This window comes from Lynx canadensis, chromosome A2 (assembly GCF_007474595.2).
Source record: "Lynx canadensis isolate LIC74 chromosome A2, mLynCan4.pri.v2, whole genome shotgun sequence".
Classification (NCBI taxonomy): Eukaryota; Metazoa; Chordata; class Mammalia; order Carnivora; family Felidae; genus Lynx; species Lynx canadensis.
Window position 1 is genome coordinate 34,277,871 of NC_044304.2, and position 20,069 is coordinate 34,297,939.

Sequence of the window (20,069 nt, forward strand, 5' to 3'; positions counted from 1 at the left end):
TGGGGAAAGTACTATTATTTATTATTCTCATTACAGATAAGGAAACAGACTTATAGGAACATTAAGATTCTTGCTAAAGATCACACAGTTGGGAATATGGTCAATGGTATTGTAACAATGTTGTATGGTGATAGATGGTAGCTGCACTTGTAGTGAGCAGTTGGTGAGTGAAGTGGGAAAATTTGAACCAAAAAAGTTTGTCTCCACCTTATACTACACTGCCTCTCCTTTGTCACCGTGGTCATTTTAAATATAGTTCATTTCAGTTCTATTATCAATATCTTTTGAATGACGTGGCAGCCATATACTAGCCACTGACACACAGCAATTCCTGCCCAAGGGAATCAATAATCTCAAGGGGGAAATAATTGTATAATTAAAATACTCTGTGATAAGGGCCAAATACATGTAGGCACTAGAGGAGGAATAGAAGTTATCTCTTGCTATGTAACAAATTACTCCAAACCTGGCAGCTTAAAATAATGAACATTTATTATCTCACAGTTTCTGTGGATTAGGAATTTGCACACAGCTTAGCTGGGTGCCTCTGTTTCAAGCTCCCTCATGGAGCTACAGTAAAGGTGTTGGCCAGGGCTGTAGTCTCATCTGAAGGCTCAACTGGAGGGGGTCATGTGATTGTGGCTGGGATTCAATTTCTCATAGGTTGGTAGATTGAGGGCCTCAGTTCCCCACTGGCTATTGGTTGAGTCCTCCCTCAGTTCCTTGCCACCTGGGCCTCTCCATAGGGTACAAGCATTGTTTCAGATATCTAGTTTCTTTCCGTGCTCACCAGCATCTGGTAATATCATGAGCTCTAATTTTATCCACTCTGATGGTTATTTAATAATATTTCTATCGGGGTTTTACTTTACTCTCATTTCTTATGTGTAGCTGTTGTGGTGTTTTAACTGACCGCTTTGAGTATTCAGTGAATTTTGTCCACCACGTCAGAAGGTAACTCAAATAATTTCATGAGCAGGCTCCAAAAACTGTTCATCAAACAGTTCCCAGTAATTATTTATCCATTCCCTTGGATTTTACCCTATACATACATAAATTTGTAATCAGCCAAAGACTCAAGGGCACCCATGCCTATTTCTGGAGTCTCCATCTTTGGAGACCTTAACATGTACAATATTAATCTTTAGAATCTTCTGGTTTCTCAGTTCCTTCATGTTTCCAGATGTAACAGTCACCACCTCTACCGTACCCAGCTTCTCTTGGCTAAAATAGACCCTTCCAGGGGCGTCTGGGTGGCTCAGTCGGTTAAGAGTCCGACTCTTGGTTTCGGCTCAGGTCATGATCTCACAGTGTGTGAGTTCGAGCCTCGCGTCGGGCTCCGTGCTGACAGCACAGAGCCTGCTTGGGATTCTCTCTCTCTCCCTCTCTCTGCCCCTCCCCCACTCACTCTCTCTCTCTCTCAAAAATAAATAAATAAAACTTAAAAAAAAATTTAAAATAGACCCTTCCATCTTCTTATCCCATCTCTTGGACCTTCTTCAAGGCTCAGCAGTTACCCACTGGTAGAACCAATAGTGGCTCCTCAAAGATGTCTATACCCTGATCCCTAGAGCCTATGAAAGTGTTATCTTACATGGTAAAAGGGCTTTACAGATGTGACTGAATTGAGGAGGATCTTGAGATGGGGAGATTACCCTGTACTATCCAGGTGGGTGCTATGTACTCATAAAGTTCCTTATATAAAAGAGAGACAAGAGGCACAGTCTGAGAGAGAGAATATAGAAGCAGAGATCAGAAGAGGAAAAAAAATGTTACTCTGCTGGCTTTGTGGATGGAGGAAGGGAACACAAGCCAAGAAATGCAGGCGGCCTTTAGAAGCTTTAAAGGTCAAGGCAACAGATTCTTACCTAGAGCTTCCAGAAGGAATATAGGCCAGATGACACCTTGATTTTGGCCCAGTGAAAGTGCTTTCAGAATTCCAATATCCAGAAATGGAAGAGAATTTGTGTGGTTTCAGCTACCAAGTTTATGGTCACTTGTCATAGCAGAGGAGACTGCAACATGCCCGTTATGTTGTCTTTCAACTGAGCTTTCAGTTTTCCTCCTTGGCTTGGTTCCTGTCCCTCCCTCTGTAAATGCTCTCCAGCTCCTCTAGAGTCTGAGCTCCTGCATTCTTTAGGGCCATTCTTCTTCAACACTGTCCTCCTTACTGCTCTCACACCCTATCCCCCACTCACCACTTCATTCTCTGTAAATTCCCTGCCCACCACACACTGAAATCTCTTTGGTTTTAACTCACACACATATAACCGACAGGCCAATCCTGTGACTTCCTTCTGTGTCTCTGCAGCATTTGATAAAGTGGATTGCTCAACGTGCAGTGTCTCTCCCTTTAAAAATAAGATGATTTTTAGAACAGTTTTAGATTTACAGGAAATTGAAAATACAAGACAGCAGCTTTCCACATATATCCCTCCATTTTTAATGTTTATTTATTTTTGAGAGAGAGAGAAAGAGCGGGTGCAGGAACCCTTGAGCAGGGGAGAGGCAGAGAGTGGTGGAGGGGCAGAGAGAGAGAGGGAGAGAGAAAGAATCCCAAGCAGGCTTTCTGCTGTTAGCACAGAGCCCGACATGGAGCTAAAAACTGTGAGATCATGAGTTGAAATCAAGAGTTGGATGCTTAACTGACTGAGTCACACAGGCACCCACATGTATACCCTTAACCAGTTTCCCCTATTGTTAACATTAATATGGTATATTTGTTACAATTTCTGAACCATTATTGGTGAATTATTATTAACTAACTTCTACATAATATGTAGATTTCCTTAGTTTTTGCCTAACATTTTTTTTTCTGTCCCAGGTTCCCATCCAGGATATAATACAAAAAAAACAAAACAAAAAAAAACATTTACTTGAATTTATCCTCAGACCCCTCTTATCTGTGATGGTTTTGTACAGTTTCCTTGGTTTGTTTTTTTTTGTTTTTTGGTTTTTTGTTTTTTTTGTTTTTGTTTGTTTGTTTTTATGACTCACAGTTTTGAGGAGTACTAGCCAGATATTTTGTAGAATGTTCCTCACTTTGAGTTTATATGATATTTTCCTCATGATGAGACTGGGATTATGAGTTTGGAGGAAGAATACCACAGAAGTGAAAGGCCATTTTCATCACATCATGCTATCCACACGATCTATGGCGGTCAAGGTTGACTTGATCACCTGCCTGCCTGGTCTCTTCTCTCCACGTAAAGTTCCTCCTTTTTCTCCTTTTCAAACTCTCCTTTGTGGAAGCAAGTTACTATGGGCAGCTCATCCTTAAGGAGTGAGGAGTTATGGTTCCTCTATGTTCACTTCTAAATCTCCAGCCTTGAAATGTTCTCACAGAGCACAACATTGGTTTGTTTTCTCTGATATTCTACATGTAGGTCTAACCAAATGTCCTGTGTCAATGGTGTCTCCTTTTCCCTCCTCAGTAAACCCTCCTTTCCACTCCACTTCCTTATCTTCTCCTGCTCAGGAGAGGCTCCTAAAAGTATAATCTTAGCCCTGGCCCCTCTCCTGAGCTCAAAAGCCAGTTATCTCCACAACATTCACCTGTGAGTATGTGACAGTTCAACCTTTCAAACACTGACCGCTTCACTTTCTTTCTGTATTCATGTCTTTGTTTTTAAATATTTTTAAAGTGTATTTATTTTGGGAAAGAGAAAGAGAGAGAGTGGGCGAGCAGGGGAGGGACAGAGGGAGAGAGAGAGAGAGAGAGAGAGAGAGAGAGAGAGAGAGAGAGAGAGAGAGAGAATACCAAGCAAGCCAAGCCGGATGCAGGGCTCAGTCTCACCAAAACCACGAGACCATGATCTGAGCCAAAATCAAGAGTTGGATGCTTCCCCAACTGATCCACCCAGGCATCCCTATTTCTTCGTTTCTACTAACAGCTTCTCGAATTGCTTAGTTGTTCAGTCATGAATCCTCAGAGTGATATCAAGTCGTTCTTGCTTGCAGCTAAATCATCAGTTCCCGAAATTATGTGTATAAAATATCTCTCTCCGGCACTTGTGATGATGAGCACTGGATGTTGTGTATAAGGGATGACTCACTGAATTCTACCCCTGAAACCAATATTGCACTGTTAACTAACTAAACTTTAAAAAATAAAATAAAATAAAGCAAAATAAAAATAAAATAAAGTAAAATAAAAATAAAATAAAATAAAGTAAAATAAAATAATCTCTCTCATCAATCTCTCTCTCTCTTTTTTTAATCCCACGGTCACCCAGAGTCAAGTCCTCATTTTCTCTCATCTAGGTAGTTCCAGTGGTATTCATTCATATATCTCTCTCCTCATTGTCTATTCTAGGCCTCCTGTTAGACTGTTTATTCATATTCAGTACAGCTAAAAGGGGTAGTATTGAGGTAAACATCTCCAGTGCCTATTAGTGAATAGCACCCTCCCTCCCCTCCTTCTTCCCTTGCTTCACACACCCACTCTGCCACCACCATCCCCAACACCACCAATTACTGAATGGCAAGCATCTGACTCAATGCTAGTGGGGTAGAGACAAGTTGTTGAAATGTGGCTCTTGTCAACCGGGGTGAGGACACATTCCCCACGTTGACATATAAGGCACCAAATATTCTAGCCTCTACCTCCAAATACATCCTCTTCTCACTGTTATAAAAATACGTCTAATATAAATGCTGCCTTAAACATTATTATTTAATCTACCTAGAAGGTCCTGTATTCTGAGACAACCCCATTACGCACACACAGACACACACGCGCGCGCGCACACACACACACGTTATCTCGCTTGTCTTCAGATTCATGTAGCATTCTGTTTGTCTTTAACACATGGGGCTTTCCCCCCGCTAAATTATCGTCTTGTCTGTACATGTCGTTTATCCCTCCCCAGACTGGTAGTTCTTGCAAGCCACTGCTGTGCTTTAGTTATGTCTTATCTCCTCCTGTGCTTGCATACAGGAGACCTTCAGTAAATCATTTTGACAGGTTACCTTGCTTTGTGTTGGAGAAAAGTCCTTGAAATGAGAAACAGGAACTAGATAATTCCTGTAAACCTTGCCCCATGTACCCTACCACACTATCAGGAATGGGCTGCACTTTGTATCCGATCTGGCACACATCAAATAATTATCTGTCTGCCATATGAGTGTTGTTCGGATTTATTTTCTTTTATCAGTAAGAAAAGTGGCATCGATAAGAAACAATGTGGAAAAACAAAGCTCAGGGTGTCTGTACTTACTTAAGTAGCTTTTACTTAGCAGCTTTTTAAATCCCTTGCCGGCCAAGACATTTTAAGCACCTTCCTACTCTTTAATTGCACAAAATAACTATGGTTTTAGGGTTGGACTTTTCTCTTTTGTGTACTTTCCAGAATTCATTTCAGACATAGTTTTCAATTTTGAATAATAACATTTCAAATTGACCCCAAGGTAAAAGTTGTAGGACAACATAAAAAATGAAGTCACTTTTCATGTGTTTCCCATTGGCAAATTACTGTGTTTTTTCTGCCACCAGGCTTCATCTAACGATGTGACCTTTACCGTGCTAATAGACAGCAAACAAAGATCTGCCAAATAGTGATAAAATATAGGTTTTAAATATAAAATGAATTAAGCTAAGAAGATTTATAAAGGTCAAAAGCTTGGAAAGAATTAAGTTGAAACAGTGATTTGTGTTTGACACATATACCAGATTTTCTCCAAGGTTATTTTCTGAAATCTTAATGCTTAATAACTGTACAAGGGAATGTACTTTTTTTTTTTAAGTAACACTATGATAGTATTGACTAATGTTTGTCCAGGCTCAGAGATTAGTTCATTCAATAATTATTTATTGTACACCTTAATATGTGCCAGGTGATGGGACACATTCAATAAACTCAATAAGGATCCTTAACATTTTGCAAAATACAGTTTAATAGGCGAGAGAGATAAGGAAATGTTTATTTCAGGGGAAATGAGGGGGAAAGCTGTACCTCCCTCACCCAGACTTCTAAGTTGAGCCCTGAAAAGAAGATGGGCTATGCTGGGTATACAGCAGGGGAAGAGAACTGCACACAAAAAGAGTACAGGAAATACAAAAGTACGGAGGAGAGAAACAGTGAAAGAGCTGGAAGAAATTTGTTCACGGTGTGAGAGTCAAGCTGGAAGGCGTAAAAGACTATACACTGGTGCTTCTCAACCAGGGATGAGTTTGGCCACAGGGACATCTGTCAATGTCTGGAGATGCTTCTTGTTGCCATTAACTGTTGTGTGTATGGAGGCTTACCGGCATCTAGTGCGTAGAGGACAGAGATGCATCTAATCATCCTCTAATGCACAGGACAGGGCCCTAAAACAAAGAATTCTCTGGCCCCAATGTCAGTAGTGCCTAGGCTAATGCTGTTATAGATAAACCTGTAGACTTAAGTTGGGGTTTGGTCACAAAATTAACAGAAGGGATTTGGGATTTATGCCGGGAGTCATGGGATACCACTAAAAGATTTCAGCACACATTTTTTTTTTGGTCACTCCAAGAGCCCTCTATTATTACAGCTGTAATTAAATATTTGTTTATAGTGAGTCTCACTCATGAGACTGGAAAACAGGGCTTGCTATGAATTACATCTATCAGTCTTACAAAGATGGAAAGCCCATCATTGTGGAAAGTTTGCTAGAAGTTTAAAAGCCAAAAGGAAAGAGGCCTTAACTCTTTGGTCCTTGCCAGTCCCAACATCATTTTTAAAAATGTGTGTATTTATTTTATTGGGCTCTCTCCTGTCACAGATTCAAGCATGAGTACTCACTTGCATGAATCTGAAGCACTTCTGGAGATCAACAGAAGATCACAATGAACCATTGGGCATTTTCAACCAGGAAAGAGAAAAAGAGAGACAGAAAGAAAAACCTCATATGTCCTGAGTGAAGAGGAATCATCCAAAACTCCAGAACAGAACACTTCTTATTTATTTATTTATTTATTTATTTATTTATTTATTTATTTAGTCCACAGCCGTTTGAACATCTGGACAAGTATGGCCTCTCTTTTTAGAAATAGGCCCTTATCCTCCCAAATAGTGCATCTAATTTGAGGGATTTGTAGACCCTTCAGAGATACAGTAATTTCTCACATGATGCTGATGTTCCCCAAAATATCTAAAGGCTAGATTTACAGCAACAGGAATTTGCCAAAGAAAATATGGCACCAGTTAGTATCACCTAGAGAAAGCTTTGCATTTTTAATCAATGAAGAACTCTTTCCAAAAAAGCTAAGATACCACTTGTGAAATATAAATAATATTGCATCACAGCAAAAAAAAAAAAAGTCAATGGAAACAGGCATTTTTTCTTACGATCTATAATGAGGACAATATGTTGCTCTGGTTACAATAACCTCTGTGATAAACAATTCTGTATACCATGAGCTTTCTGCTGATTCCTGTTCATGTAATCATGACTTTCTCTAAAAACAGTGATTGCTGACAGTCTCAGTGTCTTATAAGTGGGAAGAAAGAGCAAATTGATCTTGCTGGTGTTCACAACTGTTCTTCTCCTCTACAGTCAAGGACTGAACTGTGAATTCCCTTCACCCTCTTGTATCACAGATGTTCAGCTGCCTTAGTCAGGAGAGAAATGCCCCCAGAATACCCACACCATCATAAACACACACATGCACACGAACATACGCTCTCATCAGCTCTTTGGAGGAGATCAGACATGCCTATCTAATGGTTTCCATCTCTCGTGGTACTATCACCATTAATCCACTGTGTTTTCTGTTTCTTGTCTGTCCATACACACTTCATTTTTTTTTACTTCCTAGTCTGTACAAAGAATCTGAGCATCACCAGCTCTCTGGGATTTCTCCCAATTCGCTCTGGGATTTCTAGTAATTTGTTCACTTGAACCAAATTCCATGATAACAATCTGAATGTCCCTTGGTGCCCTTTAGATTGGGGTTTTGCGTACTTTATGAATATGAAGCAGAAATTAACATCTAGTCAGAATCAAGGTGCTTGCCTGGGACTCGGGGTCTTCTTACAAGCTCATCGGTTGTCTGCACAACTCATTTCCTTCTCATGATTTTTGCACGTCTGGCTCCATCTTCAAACCAGTAATCATGGCTAGAATCCTTCTACTACTTCCTGTCTCTCTCTTCTCTTTCTGCCACATTTCCCTGATTCCAGGTAGAGAAAGTTCTCTGCTTTGAAGGGCCCGTGGGATTAGATTGGGTTTACCTGGATAACATAGGATACTCTGTCTTAAGGTTCCTAACCTTAATTACTTGTACACAGTCCCTTTGCCACGTAACATAACATACTTGTGGATTCCAAGGAGTAGGTTCTGGACCGCCTTGGGGCATTACATTACCACAGAAAACTAGAGGTAAAAAGTATCATGGACACTCAGAAGAGGGGTGGGGGTGATCGGTTGTAATTAGAACTGTCATGGAAGATCGAAATCACAAACAGATATTACCTCACACCTGTTAAGGGGCTGTCATTAAAACGGCAAGAATAACATGTGCTGTCAATGATGTCAAGAAAAAGGAACCCCTGGGCACTGTCAGTGGGAATGTAAATGGGTGCAACCACTATGAACAACATGCGTACGGAGGTTCTTAAAAAAATTAAAAATAGAACTATCAGGTGGTCCAGCAATCCCACTTCTGTATGTATATCCAAAGGAAATAAAATCAGGATCTTGAAGAGATATCTGCACTCCCATGGTCACTGCAGCATTATTTGCTATAGCTGAGATGGGGAAACAATGTAAGTGCCCATCACGGAATGAAGAGACAACGGAGATGTGGCATGCATAAGTGGTGGAATATTACTCAGCCATGAGAAAGAAAGAAATCCTGCCATTTGTGACCGCATGGATGGACCTTAAGGGCATTATGCTAGGTAAAAGAATTTAGAGAAAGACAAATCGTGCATAATATTACTTATACGTGAAATCTAAAAAAGCTGAACTCTGGAGCACGTCTCTCTCAAAATAAACAGACTAAAAAATAACCATGCTAAACTCATAGAAATAGAGAGTAGAATGATGGTTACGAGTGTATGAGGTGGGGGCAGAGGAAATGGGAAGACGCTGGTCAGAAGGTACAAACTTTCAGTTAGAGGATGAATCCATTTTGGGGATCTAATGTACGGCATGGTGATTATTTATAATTATATATATTACATATTATAATTATATACTTGCAAATGGCTAAGAGAATAGATCTCAAATACTCTTACCAGAAAAAAAGAGATGGTAATTGTGCGAAGTGATGGTGGTGTTAGCTAACACCAGGGGGGCAATGATTTTGCAATATAGAAGTGTATCAAATGAACATGCCATACTCCTTAAACTTGCAAAGTATCATAGGTCAATTAAAAATACACAAATACATAAATACAGACATTAATAGGTAAAATTTTCTAAAACTAAAGGTTAGAAAAAGACCCATAATGGAAGAAGTACATAATTAAAACTATTAGAGGTGGCAGGGTGCCTGGGTAGCTCAGTCGACTGAGTGTCCGACTTCAGCTCAGGTCATGATCTCACAATTGGTGGGTTCGAGCCCTGTGTTGGGCTCTGTGCTGACGGCTCAGAGCCTGGAGCCTACTTTGGATTCTGTGTCTCCCTCTCTTTCTGTCCCTCCCCCACTCACACTCTCTCTCTGTCAAAAAATAAATAAACATTAAAAAAAATTAAACAAACAAAGTGATTAGAGGTGGGACCTTAGGTTTCTAGCAGGGCCTTAAGGTTTGAGTAGAATTTTAACCAATGGAGCTGAAACTGGAGGGCATAGAGATCCAGCTATGGGAAAGTATGAGAGTATGGGAGAAATACTGAGTAGTCAAATTTGGGGTGTGAAACATGAAAAAACAGGATAGAAATGGGGACGAGGGGACCTTAAACTATGGGTCAATAGTTTACTGTTACTAAGAATGTGACCTATACCTTGAAGATATTAGATAAAAAATGTATTAAGATTACAGAGCTAAAAGAAAAACATTTCTTAATGCGGCAAGTGAATTGTGAGAAAAGCCAATTCTGGAATGGTTGGCTAAATTTAGCTGCAGAAAGTATAATGTTAGTGGTATGAATTGGGTTGTGGGAAGGGCCTGAGAACTGATGAAGGGAAATGCAGAACCAGTGCCTCTTAGCAATTCCTAAATAAGAACTTCCCATGACAGTCTTAATATTTTCTGTGAAGTAAAGTCTCAGATTTTACTGATGTTCATGCTCAAACATCATTGTAAGTGCCTGCTTCACCACAAATGTCAGTGACTTGTAGGTTACCTCTGTTCCCTTTTATTCTTGATAATAATCAAATGTATTATGTTTGAAAAAACCTAGAGATAAAAAATTCAGAAGAAGTAAAAGATCTTGCTTACAGTAGCAATGACAAAGATAAAAGGGAATAAACTTAACAAGAAATGTGCAAGACTTACGTGAAGAACCCTTTCAAATGCTATCAAGAATATGAAAAAAGACTTCAACTACTGGAAATATGTATTAGGTTCTGAATTAGGAAGACTCAATATCATAAAGATATCGATTCTTCTTCTGTTAATTTAAAAAAATTTTTTTAACGTTTATTTATTTTTGAGACAGAGAGAGACAGAGCATGAACGGGGGAGGGGCAGAGAGAGAGGCAGACACAGAATGGGAAGCAGGCTCCAGGCTCTGAGCCATCAGCCCAGAGCCTGACGCGGGGCTCGAACTCACGGACCGCGAGATCGTGACCTGAGCTGAAGTCAGTCGCGTAACCGACCGAGCCACCCAGGCGCCCCTTCTTCTGTTAATTTAAAATTGAATGTTATAATACCAATAAAATACCAACAGTCTTCATTTTTTTTTTTTAAACTGGACAAACTGAATATAAAATTCACATGGCAAAATCAGTAAGAATACCCAAAAAGAAAATATTTACAAAAGAAAAACAGAGGGAAAATGAATCATATTGGATAGTAAATCATACCCTAAGTTTCAATAATGTACACATTATGATAGTAGTCCAGGATTAGCTCAAAGTCTGGAGCCTGTTTCAGATTCTGTGTCTCCCTCTCTCTCTGCTTCTCCCCTGCTTGCACTGTGTTGCGCTCTCTCTCAAAAACCAATAAACATTAAAAAAAGCATAAATGTACAAAATGAAACCATAAGAGCACTAGAGGAATCCATGAAAAAAAATCCCTTTATGACCTTGGATGATCAAAAGTTATAAAGCATGCATGATTACATCAAGATTTTGTTTCGAGATGAAAGCAACATAAGCTGAGTCAAAATACACTAACTGATAACTATAGTCGCAGTAATATTTAAAATGGCAGAATATTGGAAACATTTAAAAATTTCCTCTGTGGGGACCATTTAATCATGTTGGATCCATATAATGGAATACTATGCTGCTATAAAACAGAATAAGGGAATTCTCTATGTATCAGTATTAAAAGAACACCAAGATCTATTATGAAGTGTAAAAAGCAAAGTGTAAAACGCTGATTTAGCATGCTATCTTGTATATAAAAAGGGGGAAAATTGAAGGTATATATTTATTTGCTTGTATAGAGATGAAGGAATTTTGGAAGTATACACAAGAAACCAAGATTAGAGTTCATCTGCAGGTTGAGAAATGGAGAGGAGAGAATCATAGGTGAGAGCAGTATTTTTCTCTGAATCCCTTTTTTGACATTACTTTATTTTATATTATTGATTTAAAAATTTAAATAATAAAAGAAGTCTTAGAGTATCTTTCTCTTTCTAGGCAATCCTAATTCATTCTATCAATTCTTATTCTATTAAGTTACCATGGAGACAATTACTAACCACAGAATTCATTCAAAGCAATGCTGAGTTTGGCTCAGTCGGTTAAGCATTTCAACTCAGGTCATGATCTCACGGTTCGTGAGACTGAGCCCTCCATTGGGCTCTGTGGTGAAAGTGCCGAGCCTGCTGGGATTCTCTCTCTTCCCCTCTCTCTGCCCTCCCCCACTCTCTCACTTGGGTGTGAACGTGCTCTCTCTGTCTCTTACGATAAATAAATAAACCCTTAAAAAACAAAACAAAACAAAACAAAAAACCCAAAGCGATGCTTAGTTTGATAAAGGTAAAGTCCTTCTGGGTTTTGACCTCTAATGGCTCTCATACCACTTCTGAATAGTTGATCACACTCTTGAAACTCACTGAATCCATCCATTGGGCTGTAAAATAAAACTTGAAGGACCCAGTGAGCCATGCAGTGAGTTCTGGGGCCAAGAAATGAGCAAGTGAATCCACGAATGGGATAAAGAGTTAGTCAACATAAGGTATATACCAAAGTTGGCCAGGGTCTGCATTCTGAATTTATTTCTCTCCTTGCCTGGCCTCAGTAAATCTATCCTGACCTCCCGTCTCTGCAGGGCCTTGTGAATTCCAACATGGTACAAAGGAGGGAAACAGGAAATTAAGCAGAGGGGGAGAAAATTGCCATTTTTAGCTGCTATATAAATGAATGGTATTTTTGGTTAATGAGATGTGTTGCAAAAGCTGTCTTATCGCTCCATTTAAAACCATTTTTAGGGGCCCCCGGGTGGCTCATTTGGTTGAGCATCTGACTCTTGATTTCAGCGCAGGTCATGATCCCAGGATCATGGGATCGTTGGGCTCCGCGCGAAGCATGGAGCGTGTTTGAGATTCTCTCTCTTTCACTCTCCCCTGCTGGTATACTCTCTCTTTCTAAAAAAAAAAAAAAAAAAAAAAAAAAAAAAAAAAAAAAAAAAAATTAAAAAAACACATTTTTATATTGTGCTTACGTGTCTTTCTTTAAAAAGTAAGATTCTGGGAAAAGAGGCCTGGATCCTTTCAAATGTGGCAAGCTGAGATGCTAAAGATCATTTGTGTGTGTATGGAGGGCAGCAGGCAAGCTTAGAATAAATGAAATTCCATTTCAATTAAAAAGGGATTCTTGGAAGCACCTCAACCAAGCTAGAATTACTGTCATGCCTGTTGATGTTTTAATCTCTCCTTTTCTATTGGCTGAAAGGCATATGAAGGAGCAGAGAAACAAGGCAAGTAACTTGAGAAAGCAAATGAAGGGTTTTTGTGTGTGTGTTTTTTTTATTCCTTTATAAATTTCAAGTGGAAAGAGCCTGGCTAAAGTTGAGATGGAGTTACAGTATAAATGGTCTGAAAAGAACAAAGGCTACAGTGGTTTTGATAACTGATCATGGCAAATAAGAATTTAATTCCTAAAGAAGCCCTAAAAAATGAAAAAATCAGATTGCGAGGAACTCACTCAAGCTCTGAAGGAAACTCAAGGTTAAATCAAGCCATGAGCAACAGAATTGAAGATGAGTTAGAAAAATACCCATTCTTACCTGGTATCATTCCTAAATTTTTCTCCAAACTGTGCATTTTGTTGAAAGAGAGTACTTCTTCCTGTTTCTACTGTCTTGCTTAATAGAGAATTCTATTTCAGGTAAAGCCTGAGTAGAAAATATAGCTAAATCCTGTGACTGACTTAATCATGCTTGTGGGAAGCTAGCTATTCACATCTTGAAGCTAAGACAGCACTCTGAATAGAATGACACTTTATTCCGGGGCACCAGGGTGACGAGGGTAAGCCTCCGACTTGAACTCAGGTTAGAATCTCACAGTTTGCGAGTTCCAGCCCCGCATTGGTCTCTGTGCTGATAGCTCAGAGCCTGGAACCTGCTTTGGTTTTCTGTGTCTCCCTCTCTCTCTGCCCCTCCCCACTCGCGCTCTCTCTCTCTCAAAAGTGAATACACATTTGAAAAAAGGATGACACTTTATTCAAACACTGGCAGTGGATCAGGAGAAATTTAGATGCCGCTGACACACTAGCGGGAACATGCAAGTGTACAGAATAACCTTGGCAAGTATCATACCGTGTAAAAATACCAGTTTGTAGGATCTGTTGCTCAGAGGACAATGCTGAAATGGGCTGTTTGGGCAGACGCGGTTTTCAAAGCGAGAAAGAGACCTTAGGACTTCAGAGCCTACATAACAAGGAAACCAACAAACAACTTAGGGATGATCACTGGAGTCTATTTAATGGTTGGCTGTGCAACTTAAAAGCCAGTAATTTTAATCTTTGTATTATTTGAACACCATAGTATTGAAAAATTTTAAATGACAGTGGGACTCATTTTTCAAATACTAACCTTTTACAGAACCTGGGTCCGTGGAACAAACAAAACATGGAATTTTAGGAGTTTTAACCTGTAAGTTCACATTTCGAACAGTTTTTTATTTATGGATAAGAAGAGAGAAAATGGATCAGGCTATCTTGACAAGTGGATCATTTGACCGCCGGGGTTGTGATCACAGTAGTTAGGACACTGTGGTCTTTTAGCCTCTTCAGCACTCAACCAATTTTTGTATTTTTGTTTGCACAACAAGGAGAAAATCCATTTCACTAAATAGGAGCACACCACAGAAGATGCTAGATGTTTTCCTACATTTATTTATTAATATTATCTAACTGTTGGTAGATAAGTGTTCAAACTTCAGAGAAGCTCATAAAAAGATAGAATCAATTTTTGAGGAACTTGTTTAAAAATCTATCTTACAATATGGTGTTTGGTGTAGTTATTTCATTTATTAAAGAAATCTTTTGTGTATTGCTTGTCTCTATTCGATAGTTACTTAAAGTAATATAGTCAAATAGTCAAATGAATTTCATTTTGTGTGTTAAGATTTGGCCTCACTGCTCATATTGTCTGCTTCGAAAGGATGGTACTATTGCAACCTGGATAGTTTAATGAATAGTATTCACATTGCAAAAATTACTAGCAAGACGCAAAAGCTGATGTGAAATGTAAAATCTAATGCACAGCCCTGAACACTATAAAAAAGACATGTATGCCAAGCCATGTAAATTTTTTAGGATTAGTGCGGCATTTATAAGAAGTTCAACTGTGTGCAGAAACGGCAAAGCAAATGTTATTTTGAAATTTGTAGCTACATGTTTCACCAGAGAGCAGAGAGCAGGCATTCTTGCTTTATAGTGTGTTGAAATACGGTATTGGATGCTTTTGAACATGTGGGTTTGTGCGGCTGTTGCAGTTCAAACAATATCTAAAAATGTATGAAATAATGTTTGAATTAAAACTATTGCGAGGGGGCGCCTGGGTGGCGCAGTCGGTTAAGCGTCCGACTTCAGCCAGGTCACGATCTCGCGGTCCGGGAGTTTGAGCCCCGCGTCAGGCTCTGAGCTGATGGCCCAGAGCCTGGAGCCTGTTTCCGATTCTGTGTCTCCCTCTCTCTCTGCCCCTCCCCCGTTCATGCTCTGTCTCTCTCTGTCCCAAAAATAAAATAAAAACGAGGAAAAAAAAAAATTAAAAAAAAAAAACTATTGCAGGGTTTAGGAAGCATATCTTGAAATATCTTTCAAGACATCTCAATAGCGGAGTCAGAGTTTTGGGACCTAGGGTTGGAAACAATTAGTACAAGCCTAAAATCCTGAGCTTTCAAGTTGGTGTATAAATCCCATAAATCTCTTAATCACTCTTAGGGCAAGCTTTCATCTAATTTTCCCAAGAGAGAGTTATCAAAGCAATTCTCGGAGTTGAATTAGGACACGTTGGAGCTCTTTAGAGGATAGGCTTCGTACAGTTCTCATAAATCAATACGTATCTCAGGCTTGCGTAATATAATAATTGTGTTAGATCCATTTCTTCAGAATGTTGTGCTTTGACATTATCACAAAACATCACCCCAAAAAGGTTGAATTTCTTTTCCAAAAAAATGTAGAGTTAAGCCTTCTTTAATAAATAAGAGAGTACATTTTATAAGACTACCTCACAGCGAGTTTTCCCGGTTTGGCCCTTAATGTCACCTCTTGTCTATGTCAGCTGAAGGTATTTTATTTCAGATCTCATGAACTGTCATGACTAGCGATAAAAGCTACAAGGCCCTAACTTTTCTCAGCAGGCCGGCAATCCAGTCGGAAGCATAGGAAATGCTGATGTGTACTCCTCACATTCCTGATTTGACTCCAAGGGGAAAATTACCAGAGTGTGTAGTTACAGCCCCATTACAGCTTCCATTTTCTGCGTCAATTACTGTGAAGTGAAACCCCCTAAAAAAATGTATGCTCTTCCTATCTCAGTTTGCTCTTTCTGTCGTCCTATTTTAAAAGAGTGATAAACTCTGGTTCTCATCTCCTCGTCAAACATAGGCAAGGTTCTTGAGTCCTGACTTTAGTCACATTTTCCTCATTATGATGATTTATCAAGCAATCTGTGAAGACTAACATCACAGCTCTGACCTCTGCCAGCTAGATGTGTGAGGTATAGGCACTCTCTCCCATCTGTTTCCTGTTTTGACCTAATGTGGATCTGTGAACTGTGTGGAAAATAAATCCTTAAAAAAAAAAATATTGTGATAAAAACACTTAAACATCAGATCTACCCCTTCACAGATTTTTGGGAAGTTTTATTTATTTATTTTGAGATAGAGCGTGCATATGAGTGTGAGCAGGGAAAGGGCAGAGAGACAGAGAGAGAATCCCAAGCAGGCTCCACACTGTCAGCGCAGAGCCCCATGCAGGGCTTGAACTCACATACCGTGAGATCATGACCTGAGCCAAAAGCAGGAGTCAGATGCTTAACAGACTGAGCCACCCAGGCACTCCTACCCCTAACAGATGTTTAAGGGCTCAGTATATTATCGTTGAGTATAGAGGTACAATGTTGTATTGTTTTTGCCTCTGTATTTCAGTGGCCACGCAAGATTCCTGAAGGTACATGGTGGGAAGTACCATGGGAAGACACAAAGAACTTCAGGAAGGTAGTTCAGAGGACTCACTGGTAAGGAGCAGGGAGGATATACTATTGTATTCTAGAGCTGAATACAGCTAAAAAATTCTCTGGACAGCCAGATTTAGCAGTCGAGTTTAGACTTCTTGCTCAGATATATTTTAGCTGGATAGAAAAAGCTTATAAAATATCTATTAAATCCATCAAGATGCCCAGCTATGGGAACAAGTTGTGTTAGATTCTGGGTACTGTAGGAACTCCATTTTTCACCAAGGCACAATAAAAAGGCTGTGCTATAAAGCTATTCCTGTGTAGTGCTGACCTAGTGAAGAACTAGAAGAAGGTCTATTAAGCCAAACGAGAAAAATCTGTTCTTGTTTTTTAGCATGTATTTGCACATATATATTTGAATGTGTCCTTCATTCTAGAAATTTCCATTGCTTACACAAACAGTCAAGCCACACTAAACCGAAGTAAACAGTAAACTATGATGACCTGGGGGCACCTGGGTGGCTCAGCCGGTTGAGCGTCTGACTTTGGCTCGGGTCATGATCTCGTGGTTCGTGAGTTCGAGCCCCGCATCAGGCTCTTCGTTGACAGCCCGGAGCTTGAAGCCTGCTTCGGATTCTGTGTCTCCCTCCTCTCTGCCCCTCCCCCACTCATGCTCTGTTTCAAAAAATAAATACACGTTAAAAAAAATTTTTTAAAAACTATGATTATTTGACTCAAAAGACGACAAATTGATGCTTCTCATTCTTTCTCTGCTGATCAGTTCTTCCAGTTCTCAGGCAGCACCCCAGTGATTGAAGCAAAGCGGTAGCCTTGAAAGACTTATTTTTTTGCGTTTTTTAGCACCCACTTTACCTATCACTTAGGAAAAATGAAGTACTTTGCCATATATTCCAGCTCCCAGAAAAAAAACAACAACAACTATTCACATACATTGGAAAGTTCTTAAAAAATTTTTTTTTCAACATTTTTTATTTATTTTTGGGACAGAGAGAGACAGAGCATGAACGGGGGAGGGGCAGAGAGAAAGGGAGACACAGAATCGGAAACAGGCTCCAGGCTCCGAGCCATCAGCCCAGAGGCTGACACGGGGCTCGAACTCACGGACCGCAAGATCGTGACCTGGCTGAAGTCGGACGCTTAACCAACTTCGCCACCCAGGCCCCCGGAAAGTTCTTAAATGAGTGGAGCAGGTAATACTGTCAATAACATTTTGAAGGCATGACTTAGCATGATTCCTCAGATACTCTCTCCAAAGGCAAGTGCCTCATTTATCCCATTTGTGACAGTCATATGGAGGTCTAATCATTTTATCTAACTATCCAATAATAATTTTATAATTGCATGCTTCACACAACATACAAAAAAAAAGTTTCAGGTGATCAAAGGCCTAATATAAAAAGCAAAACTTCTAGAATTCTTTTTAGAAGTTATTAGAATAGTTTTATGATATTGATGCCTAAAGAACCAGATGCATAAAGAACCAGATTATAAGATATTAAACTGACAAGAACAGATACTACACTTGATCTTAGCCAAAAGGCCGAGAAGCGATAAGGACCAGATTATGAGAGAAGACTGATAGATTAGACTACGTGTAAGCAACAACTTGTATTAAAAACAGAAACAAAAACCATTATAGGGGCGCCTGGTTGGCTCAGTTGGTTAAATGTCCAACTTTGGTACAGGTCATGATCTCACAGTTCGTGAGTTCAAGCCCCGCATTGGGCTCTGTGCTGACAGCTTGGAGCTTGGAGCCTGCTTTGGATTCTGTGTCTCCTCCTCTCTCTGCCCCTTCCCCACTCACACTCTGTCTCTCTCTCTCAAAACTAAATACACATTAAAAATTTTAAAAAAAGTAATAAACTCAGTTAAAAGACAATGACACATGGGAGAAGATACTTGTGAGATGTCACTATCCAAAATCCACAAATAGTTCCTACAAAACAGTAAGGAGACACCATAATAGACAAAGGGGAAATAGATATGAGTAGATAAATCTCCCATGTGAAAACCCAACAAACATGTTAAAAGATGCTCAACCTCACTAGGAATTTGGAGAATGCAAATTAAAACTACAATGAGGGGCGCCTGGGTGGTTCAGTCGGTTAAGCGTCCGACTTCGGCTCAGGTCATGATCTCATGGTTTGTGAGTTCGAGCCACGCTTCAAGGCTGTGTGCTGACAGCTCAGAGCCTGGAGCCTGCTTTGGATTCTGTGTCTCCCTCTCTCTCTGCCCCTCCCCCACTCATGCTCTGTCTCTCTCTCAAAAATAAATAAACATCTAAAACTACAATGACAACATTTCATGCTCTAAAATTTAATAGTTGATTCATACCAGGCATTAGCAAGCACAAGGTGAAAGAGGAAACTTTCATCAACTCTTGGCAGAAGTGGAAATTAATACAACCACCTGGGAAAGTAATTTGGTAATAATTAGTAAAGTTGAAGACAAGCATTCCCATTTTCAGGTATATACCTTAACCCTTGCATAAAAAACACATGAGGATATTCATTATAGCAATGGAAACAGGGGAATGGACAGGTAACTGATAGAATTCTATATGGCAGCTAAAATGAATAAATTTGCCTTATATGTATCAAAATATAATGTTGGGTAAAAAGCAAGTTTCATTTAATGAAATTATTAGAATAAACAGAAAAGTACACGGAATAATATGGGTTATATTCGGGTGTCTATGGCCCAGATTCGTAGATGTTAACTTCTGTCATGATTGCTTCAGCAATTATTTTTAAATAAATAAAATATTACAGGTAAGTTTAAAACCCCCATATTACTTCCCCTGGACTTTGCCCTCTCCAAGTTTCTCTCTCCAGAGGCAGCCTCTTTCCTGAGGACGGTTTGTAACTTTCCTGTCCATATCTGTATATATTTGCCACACAAATCAAATTTAAATATTTTATATAGATGGTATAATATTTTTATCATTCCATAACTAAGTAACAAAATGGGTAGTTATTCATCTCAAAGATAAATTAACAATGAGTTCAAAGCCAAAAATTCACAAAACTTAAAAACACTTATCTCCCAAAATAACCATTGGTAAAAGAAGATATTTTAAAAATTAAATAACTGACTTTTAAAATAATAAAAGTGGAATATTACATAGTAGGACTTATGCAATGTGGTCAATATGTTCCTTCGACAAAAATTGGTTGTGTTTAATGCATTTACTTTAAGAATTAATTCAGAACAACTAATTCAAAACCTGAGGCAAGTAGGTGGAGGCAATGTAAAGATGACTGTGGAAATTAATTATTTAAAAACTAATTCTTAAAAAAAATTTTTTTAAATGTTTATTTATTTTTGAGAGAGAGACAGAAC

The 20,069-nt window shown here is 39.2% G+C and overlaps 1 pseudogene; it reads right to left on the bottom strand.

Moving 5' to 3' along the window:
• Nucleotides 1-18,149: 18,149 nt before the first annotated feature.
• On the bottom strand, nt 18,150-18,279 carry LOC115509541 (annotated as a pseudogene).
• Nucleotides 18,280-20,069: the final 1,790 nt, after the last annotated feature.